We start from the raw sequence: 10,716 nt of genomic DNA, 5'->3' as shown, positions 1-10,716 counted from the left end.
CAGCAGTCGTCCTTCCTCAGCAGCAGCACTAGCCCTGTGGTTGGTCACCACGTCTCAGGAGCAGCGCGGTTTTTCTCAGCGTGTGTCGCCAGACAGCCATTATTCCCCCCGTGTTGGGGCAGCATAATGATTGCCATCAGGAAATCCAGTTTCGGAAATCAAAATGCCTTTTTGAAGGCAAATAAACAAGTCATTGAAAGTTAATAATTTTTGTCAACGCAAGCAAGCATTCTGTGTTGCATCCCAGCAATTTAAATTTGTCGCACCCGTTTAATTTACTGAATGTGAAATAGCTTCCACAGTGCATGTTGTCCGTGTATCTTATTTCCCCCAATGTTAGGGCAGCTCAAAGGTTGTAATTAGCAACCGATTTTGAACCACACCATGCTTTTTTCAAGGCAAATAAAAAATAATTGAAGGTTAATAATTTTCTGGCATCAACACAAGCAGACATTCTGTGCGGGATGCAATCAAATTCTGTTGTAGTTGTCTAATTTTTACTTTCACTTTATTTAGTAAACCCCCCACTGTAGGGGCAGCGCAAAGGCTGCGATCAGCATAACCGACATTGAATAATAAATTTCCCTGTTAGTACGCCTTCACAAAAGCAGTTAGTCCGACTATGCAGAGCTAATATGAAGTCGATTCAATCAATCAGCATAAACAGAATTTCGTCATCTCCCAGCTGCCAAGTTGCAACATGATGCAACACGCAACAGCGAGCAAACGAAATCGCTTGATGTTACAAACCGCAATAAGATACGGGTTAAAACCGTTGCGTGTGTGAGAGCACCATCGGTGTTTATTCGCTGGATACACTATCTCTATACTGTCTACTGAACGCAATAATCTGCTTACATGCGACACGGGGACGGGAACATTTTCTTCAACCAAGCTGCACAACACGACACAAAACATGTTATTTTGTTGCTTCAATGAGAGTGCTATCGGTCCGGCTCGACAAGAAATCATTTTTGTGCATCCGTGCTACGAAACTGAGGAAAAACTTTAGAAACTGAAAAAAGAGGTGGAGCTTATCAAATGATCGCTATATCATTCCACCACGTACGTGAAATAATTCATTCCTATTTTCATCCCTATATAAGAGCCTGTTTTAGTCCAAGCCGCTCATAACAGTTCTGAACAGCGACGACAGCAGTCCTCCCTTAGCAGCAGTGGGTACCATCGATAGCGGAAGCGGCCACAACTGTGGCTTGGCTGTGGATAGGCCAGCGTATAGCGGCCACAACTGTGGCATAGCGTAGCATCAGACAGCGACAACAGCAGTCGTCCTTCCTCAGCAGCAGCACTAGCCCTGTGGTTGGTCACCACGTCTCAGGAGCAGCGCGGTTTTTCTCAGCGTGTGTCGCCAGACAGCCATTATTCCCCCCGTGTTGGGGCAGCATGATGATTGCCATCAGGAAATCCAGTTTCGGAAATCAAAATGCCTTTTTGAAGGCAAATAAACAAGTCATTGAAAGTTAATAATTTTTGTCAACGCAAGCAAGCATTCTGTGTTGCATCCTAGCAATTTAAATTTGTCGCACCCGTTTAATTTACTGAATGTGAAATAGCTTCCACAGTGCATGTTGTCCGTGTATCTTAATTCCCCCAATGTTAGGGCAGCTCAAAGGTTGTAATTAGCAACCGATTTTGAACCACACCATGCTTTTTGAAGTAGAATACTTCTCTCAGGAAGTTCGGCTACATAGGGATGTGAAATGAAAATCTAAAACTGAAAAAAGTGAGAAATATGTCCAATTTCAAATGCTAATAAATCGGTTAGTTTTCGATGGATTTCCTTCGTTTTTGCAGCAATCGATTAGAAAATCTTCTAAGATTCCTACCAAATGCATGAAATTGCAATTTTATCATTCGAACTATTGTACTATTGAAAATTCTTAAGCCTTGTCAAAACACAAAATTCGACCTCTGATTGGTCGTTATACCGCGCTTTCCCAAGCACGGTCGGCAGAGTTACGGTCCTAGTAAATTGGGAATGCATCATTTGGCCTATATAAGAGCTTCATCAGATAATAAACAGACATTTCATCGGATATTAAATCGAACAACTGAAATTTGAAGAACACAAATGAATATTTGAAGAGTTAATATTTTCTCGTTTTGCGCTATAATCCAAAGTTAATTATCTTCATCTACATACTTACTCTGACTATTATTACGTGTTTGCGTCGCTTAGTGTTTGGCTACGGTCATGCAGAACGCAAACAACGGCGCGATGCGATTCGGCAAGACGAAATGTGTTGAAATGTATAGCTCTACTTCGCCTTAGAAAGAGCTGTACATTTCACCACGGTAAGGCGAATCGCATCGCGCCGGCATTCGCGTTCTGCACAACCGTAGCCTTTTTTCCGTTCCTGTTTAATGATGTCGTATTAAATGTGCATATTACAATTCGGCAGCACTTCAACTTCTCATTTGCACAAAATTTAAAAATATTCAATGAACTTCATTCAAAATATCAAACAAAAAGAAATTACAATACTGCCAATGAACGGTCAACGTTTATTTACTAGAAAAAATGACTGACACGCAAGCAGCCGGGTTATCTTTCTTGTAAAAGTATTCTACTTTAACCTTGCGGTCGTGGCTTTGCATACAACCTTCCTGTGATTTTTTTCAAAAGAAGTTTGAGAAGTACACTTAATTTCAAAAATGTAACAAAATTTTGTAGTGAGCAGCACCAACTGTTTCAAGGTCTTCTCAATCTTCATAACATTCGCTTTCAAAACGATTTCTTGTTTGAAAGCTACACGGAAACCATTGAGGAACTTCCAACGGACACAAGGCATGTATTGCAAAGTTTGAACATAGAAGTGCGTTCAAACATGCAGAAAAAGGCACTTATTTGGGCTACAGCTACGAAAAAGATAAGTTCCTGTTTCTAAATCACGACGATTATGGTGAAGTTTTTCATGTTTTGAAGATCAAGTTAATTATTTACAATAAACTTAATCGAAGAATAATTATTTTGGGCAGCAAAGTTACAGTGTGCAACATACATGAAGAAGGTTTAATGGAAATTGTGGCTAGCGGATCGGATGAATCGGCGGAAAACTGGATTTGTAAAAAGATTGAAGATTTCGTAGACCGGGCACTGGAGGAAAGGGATAAGATTTATTTATTCACAAAACATACCATTCCTGATTTAGAACACCATCAGAGAAAAAAAACGATATGGAGAATGTTGCAATTTTTAAAGCATGCGATGTTACGCGCAAAAAGCGTTTCGTTATTCCGGCAGCCGCTACTGTTGATAGTTTGCTCGAACAAGGCAAGTTCATGTTTGATAACATATAATATTCCTTGTTAAATAATCACGTTTTTTCTACACATTTTTTTCATAATTTTCAGGATCATTCACCTCTAAAAAATAGCGGGGGCCTAGTGTGGTTGGTAACGTCTCCGCCAACCACGCTCGACGCCTGGGTTCGAATCCCACCGCCGACATAGGTGTCGATGGTTGTGAGGTGGCGTGATCCACTCACAACCAACCCAACTGGTCTAGATTCAATCCTATCCGACACCGGGAGATTTTCTGGGGCGAAAAATCTTTGGGATCACGCCTTCCATCGCATGAGGAAGTAAAGCCGTTGGCGCCGGTCCGTTAATAAACGGGTCGTGAGTTAGGGTCCTGGGTGTGGAGTCGCCTCCCTGGGCGTCGGTGATTGGCCACAACAGTGGCGGAAATAGACCGACGGAAAATAAGCGAGAATAAAAAAAAAAAAAAACCCTTAAAAAACAAATCACGCAGATCGTATTAGAAAACGACGGATGTCAGATCCCAAGTGATATGGCCCTAAACGTTTTTGCAAACAGTTTGTTTATGCTGCTCACTGAAAATGAAAACTGGACACCGATCACAACACATCCAACAGCAAATCAATCTAACACGCAAGTTGAAGGAACGAACGGCTTATTTTTTATCGAAGATTTCTTATAGTAATAAGTTGCCTGAAAGGTCAAGTACATCCACAAATAATGATTTGAAATGACAACAATATTTTGTACTTTGACAGCTGCTTTTATGCTCTCAAATCTGAAAACAAGTTTTTTTTATCTCAGAGAGTTTATTCATCACAGCAAGCAATCAAACCATTCGAGCAGTTGAAAATACAGTATTTCCCTGTTAATCCGGACTTCCTTAGTCCGACAGAAAAACGCATCAATATTAGCATGACTCCGCAACGCGTTGAATTGCTGATCGACGATTAGTTCACAAGAACAAATAAGTTATAAAGAATAGAAAAATCTAAGTCTCGATTGTTCCGTAAATTTTTAATACCACTTGTTACATTCCTTCGCTTAACTTTTTTATTTGTGATATTATATAAAAAAATTTTATTGATCACAAACATAATTATCGCGGTTCACACACAGATATAATGTGCCAAGACAGCTTTTGTGCACTAGCCAAACAGAATTCCGCCGTTTTCAAAAGCAATATGCAAGTATTGAAGTCTTTGATTTGTCTAGAAAAAAATTAAATTGCAACTTTGATTTCAGGATAAATTTCAAATAAATCGAAAGTAGACGTTTATAATAATTTTATAGAAACTTAGACGTTGTTCTGACGAACAAAATAATATTTAAAACTTTGTTCACAGTGTATGTGTTGTTCTACCTGGGAAAACGAGTAAAGTTGGCTGATATACTTCGTTGGGAAAAAGACAACCAGATCAACCTTACCTTAATCGAACCCTTGACCATCGACTTGGAAGATGTTTTGCCTTAGAGAAATACTGCCGCGGGCTGGCGTTTTGACGTAAGCGCCAAATTGGGTCCTAAAGTTTAAAACGGTTTTCTGTTTTTATATATCAGCTGAAAGAGTGCAATTTTCTGAGCAAAACGTGATTTTTAAAAAATGTTTATCGTTTTCCTTCGATTTTTAAATGAATAATTAAAAACTGCTGACAGTTCTCTCATATACCGTACATGGGCGAAACGTCAACTTAGACCTTTCGAGCAGTTTTTTTATTCTTCATTTGAAAACCAAAGGAAAACGATAAACATTTTTTAAAAATCACGTTTCGCTCAGGAAACGTGTTTTTTTTTAAAATGAAACTGGTATAGCTTTAGGACCCAATTTTCAAATTTAATTTCTTTATGTATTACTATAGTATAGGTTGCCACCTTCAAGATGTCGGTTGCCGTTTTCAAAAATGTTGATAAATAACTGAAAAATATCAAAAATAAAAAGTGACGTTAGCGCCATTTTGCATAGATGTGACGTTGAGGCACGGATACGATAGTGTATCATGGGGATGGGCGATACTTGTATCGATATCAACGGTATCGATACATGGAGCCGAAGTATCGAGTATTTCGGCATCGATACTCGTTGCCAGCGATGAGTAGCGGTATCGATACTTTGCCAACGATACTTTGAAACGATGCCGATACCACCGATGCCTTCTATTGGGAATAGGCGATACCAGTATCGATACCAAAGGTATCGATAAATCGGCCAAAGGCATTGCGCATTTCGGCATCGATACCGTCTATACCGATACAACGATACTTGGTATCGTTTTGTGCAAAAGTATTCGAGTGCTCAGGTATCGATACTTCAGACAGTATCGCCCATCCCTAGTGTATCATGCTTGTGGAGTGCATAATTTTAATTATATCCTTGCTGCTGACCGACCAGTACGTATGGCAAACTAGACTGCTTAGGCGGACCGACGTCACTTTTTATGCAAAACATTGAAATGGTTTTGCTATGTTGCAGGAAAAGTGACGTTAGCGTTAGAACTCAATGCATTTACATAAATAAACGTTTCAAAACAATGGGATCCGTTTTTCAACATATTTACTTAGATTCTATCAGATCAGATTGCGTAATAAAGCGCTTCTGTTAATTTGCGAACGATTTAGACATAATCGCTTCTGGAGCGATTTTGTGCTTCTGGCGCTTACGTCAAAATCACAGCCCACGTCAGAATAGTGCTCTTAAATTCCGAACTAACGGGATTCGGATTATCGAGTCGTCAGATTAAAGATTTTAGGATTAGCGGAGGAATGCTGTATGTCGGACAAGCGGTGGATGTTGTAGAGCTAGGGGGCAGGTTATTTGTCAAACTGCTTACATTTTTCGTCTACCGAATCTGGTACCCACTTTTTGGTTGGTACTACCATTGACTCATTAGCGAAAGTAAAATTAAACGTTTATTTTCAGCACAATATGAAATATGTGAAATATGACATTTTGTTAAAGCATTTTATACTAAATTTTGACGCCAGGAAGAATTCGTGACTAGTATGCAAAATTTTCACGTTCACACTCCCCTGTGTAGAACGCAAAAGGTGAGCAGTGTTTGACATTCGGTCTGAAAGGCTTTGACAGCTGATTCAATCCAGCGTCAAAACAAGTGGTTTGCAAGAATCTTAGTGTTCATATCAGGGGGGATCTATCTGTCAAACATCATGTAACCAACATATTCGGCAACATGGTGTTTGTTTTGGTTTTTGTTCTTTTTGGTTATGAAATTGATCGATGTGAAATATTATAGAATTGGAACGTTTTTTTTATCAAAACTCGAGAAACCGCGGAAAACTTTTATGAATGTGTTGTGTAGTGGTTTTTTCCTCATTATCGTTCATAGTTACAAACGTCACGGACCAACAAACGTCATGGACCAGAGCTGATCTGCGATAACGCACACATATATGAAATTTGACAGCAGTGAATCCCCTCTGGTTCATATCGTTTCCAGGAAAATTCGTTACGAAAAAATATCAAATTCACCTTGTTTGTATTTTCCTGGTGTCTATTGTATTGTTGCCGCTATCAAACAACAAAGTATTTTTCGTTCTGCTTATTCCTTGGCACTCGACAAAGTTAGCGAAAAAGACTCGTTGCGGATTTCGTACTATATCTCGACATCCTACAAAAAACCTGCTGACAGTAATTCAAAAAATAGACCTACCTATTAATATTTGCGAAATAAGATTATGTTCACCACGTAGGTACCCTTCAATATTACAAGTGTATCATTACATAAAGTCCAAAAGACATCAATAAAATATCTCCATGTCTCCCCCATTACTGTCTAATACACTTGACTATTTTCGATGTACAATTCGATAAAAAATATTGTTCATACTTTTATACTATGGCTTGTATAGCTTTTTTCTGTTTATTTTGTCGATAGACTCATTATTCTGAAGATATTTGCCAGCACCCTCCGAAATTATAAAATAAATTATCCAAGATCTGGTCCACAATTTGTTCATCTCAAATCATAACTTGAGGAATCACGGGAAGTTTTCTTCGCTTGTTCTTGTGTAAAAAGTGCAATAAGGCTTTAGAAAAAAATTTCAACACTAAGTGAAAACTTTAAAATTTTCCATGGCTTCGAAATTTTTGTTTGGCTTTTCTAATCGACTATTTTTTTTGGGGAGCCTTTAAGATCGTCGATGATGATTCTTGATGAAAATTTAATATGAATTGAGGAAAAAATTCTTTTACGAAGCTTGGTTCATGACTTATAATGTTTTTAAATTGAAAGGGGCTGGGAAAAGTTGGCATTCGAGATTTTTTTGAATTTTTTTTTGCTTATTGGTTCATAAGGTTTATAAAATTTCAAAACCTTCTTTTCGCTAGGTACGATAATGAAAAGAAATCCCCGTTTGTATTATTTGAGATTCTACTAAAATTCATCAGAATTGAATTCATTGTGGTAAAGTACATTCTCTTATTCATAATGTATTTACATGTTTTATTTTCAGAGTTTAACACGGACACGGAACAAATTGTACTAACTCCTATGGACACGGAAAACCCGAGTTTCCCGTTCCTGCAAAAGATTAAACTGGCTCCAAACGTTCTCACGTTAGTTTCGAATCCTCAAGAAGAAACGTTGGCAACAGATCCGATAGCTATGCAAATTTTTTTTTTTTATTCTCGCTTATTTTCCGTCGGTCTAGTTCCGCCACTGTTGTTGTGCCAATCACCGACGCCCGGGAAGGCGACTCCACCCAGGACCCTAACTCACGACCCGTTTATTAACGGACCGGCGCCAACGGCTTTACTTCCTCATGCGATGGAAGGCGTGATCCCAGAGATTTTTCGCCTCAGAAAATCTCCCGGTGTCGGCTAGGATTGAATCTAGACCAGTTGGGTTGGTTGTGAGCGGATCACGCCACCTCACAACCATCGACACCTATGTCGGCGGTGGGATTCGAACCCAAGCGTCGAGCGTGGTTGGCAGAGACGCTACCAACTACGCTAGGCCCCCGCTCGATAGCTATGCAAATGTTAACCGATCAATGTATAGAAGAATGTGACGAGCAATCTGAAGAGGTGTCTACTTTATTTCCGGAAACACCTACTGTCACATCTGATCCAGAGGAAATTTTGAATCAAGCTGGTCAAAATGAAAATCAGACGCCTAATACATCTATGAAACGAACATTACCTGACGGACCTGGATACCAGACTAAAAAGCCTGCTACCAGCGCGATTAAGTTTATGTCATTCCGAATAAATTGGACTAAAATTAGTGACATCCTACTAGGTCGGTTGAACGCATTACAGGATTATAAACGTGAGTATCCAAACACTCGGAATGATCAAATCCCAGTGTATTTGCGTTTGAAGAAAAATGAAAAAAGTTTACTTGTCAACACTTTGGTGGATCAACTACGAGCTATTGATAAAAACGTTCCCGCTGATGTAATGGAATCCGTTTCAGAGCAATTGTTGAAGAGGTATCCGTGCCTCGAAACCGCTGACGACGATGGATTTTCAAACGGTTTAAGTCACATTGCGATCAAACTGAAAATGATAAACCGTAAGTGCTATCTCAATAACCTCGATAAATCAGAAGGAAAGCCTGTTCCGGTGATTTCAAAGCCCCGAAACTGCAAGCAGGTACCATTCCGGGATATTGGAAGTTTTCGTCTAGTCAGTGTTCGAAAGAAATTTTTCTAAGCTCCGTCGAGATGAGCCGTCTCTGCTGACCGAAGAGTTTTTGAGTGAATTCTAGGCATTCGTTCGATCACGATTGGACGAAAACAAGGAGCTCAAAAAAATTCTTTCGGAGTTACCTGTTCTACGGCGTCGTCAACTTCTCCATTATCACTTCAAACAAGCAACTGGCATTGAAATTGGAATTCTTCAATCATACTTCAGCTCCAAGCGAGCCAAAATAGTTGATTACTCAACTACGCAAAAACTGTTTAAGCTGCAGCAGACATGCACGGATTATGATGTACTTGCTTTTCTAGCCAAGCTAGTAGGAGAAAATCTCGAGGATCTCGTTTTGAAGAAAGAGGTAAACCTGCTAAATGATTTTCTCTGATTGTTACATATGTCATTCTAACAATTTTTATATTTTTTCTACATAGGTCGGCACATGCATTGACAATATCCGCGAGGAATCTCCTGGTCCGAATATAATTTGCATAGGTAATACATATTTCGTACAATTTTCGTAGTTTCTTGAATACCATGTGGTGCCCACTCATCGCTCACTGGAGCACAAAATCAAAGTCATAATATTAAAAAAAAGATAGATATTTGACGATCATTTTGCAGCACATGAACAATTTTTACTAATTTTAACTTGAGAAAAAATCAAACTAGGTAAACAATAGACGCAACCTATTTTTTGCTTTGCGTAAGAGTGACCATTAGCCTTAGCCCGATTCGTCATTTGGACCATCAGCTTTACTTCCCTCTCGAAGGAAGAATGTCGGGATCAAGATTAGAAACCTTGATTCCTGAGGCGCCAGACCAACTGCTGCAAGACAAAATATGATTTTAAAGCTTTTGATATGTAATATTTGGCGTTGGATTAGAAAATCAATCATGCAAGTTGTTTCCATAAATGGAGATCAGGGGGTGAATGAGTACTACACGTTAGCTTTGTATTTAAAGATGTTGCAAATTTGAAAAAAAGAAATGAAACTTAATACTAATTAGCGTTTTGGCCTTTTTTAAATAAACATCAATTTTAAGTTGTGCTAGTTTTTAAATCAACTGACGAAGTTTTGAATTTCAAGTTTTTTTTAGTAGTTTGTAAATTGGTGTTTGCTGAAAAGTTTTTTTTTTAAACTGGTTCTGAATACTTTTGTTTTATATTAAAATAGTCAACAGCCTCTTTAAACTAGTTTTGTTACTTTAATTTGTTTTGAAGTAGAATACTTCTCTCAGGAAGTTCGGCTACATAGGGATGTGAAATGAAAATCTAAAACCGAAAAAAGTGAAAAATATGTCCAATTTCAAATGCTAATAAACCGATTAGTATTCGATGGATTTCCTTCGTTCTTGCAGCAATAGATTGGAAAATCTTCTAAGATTCTTCCCAAAATAAGATAATTGTAATTTTATTATTCACACTATTGTACTATTGAAAATAGTCAAGCCTTGTCAAAACGAAAATTTCGACCCCTGATTGGTCGTTATATGCTTGCTTCCCAAGCACGGTCGACAGAATCATATACCTTGCAATTGAAAACATGCTATTTGGCCTATATAAGAGCCTGTTTCAGCCGGAGCCGCTCATCATCATCAGTTCGTATTGTACAAGCGACACGTTCGGACGTGTTTTTCGCCTGCCTAGTTACGCGCTTTGTTTCTATGGAAATCGACGAGACGCTGCACCCTGCGGTTAACAATTCCTCCGCTAGCTCAAAGCACAAACGGAAGAAAACCGATCCGGTTATTGATAGTAACGATGAATTAGAGGA

General features: G+C 38.8%; 1 long non-coding RNA gene across 1 annotated transcript; it reads left to right on the top strand.

Moving 5' to 3' along the window:
* The first annotated feature begins 6,529 nt into the window (after nucleotides 1–6,529).
* Nucleotides 6,530–9,928, top strand: LOC129733920 (uncharacterized). The gene is made up of 3 exons (XR_008729741.1): nucleotides 6,530–6,986; nucleotides 7,753–9,299; nucleotides 9,373–9,928. It is a non-coding gene; the product is annotated as an uncharacterized LOC129733920 (long non-coding RNA).
* The last annotated feature ends 788 nt before the right edge of the window (nucleotides 9,929–10,716 follow it).

The sequence above is a fragment of the Wyeomyia smithii genome, chromosome 1, assembly GCF_029784165.1.
Source record: "Wyeomyia smithii strain HCP4-BCI-WySm-NY-G18 chromosome 1, ASM2978416v1, whole genome shotgun sequence".
Lineage (NCBI taxonomy): Eukaryota > Metazoa > Arthropoda > Insecta > Diptera > Culicidae > Wyeomyia > Wyeomyia smithii.
Note: the sequence above shows the minus strand (reverse complement) of the source record. Positions and strands in the feature narration are given on the sequence as shown.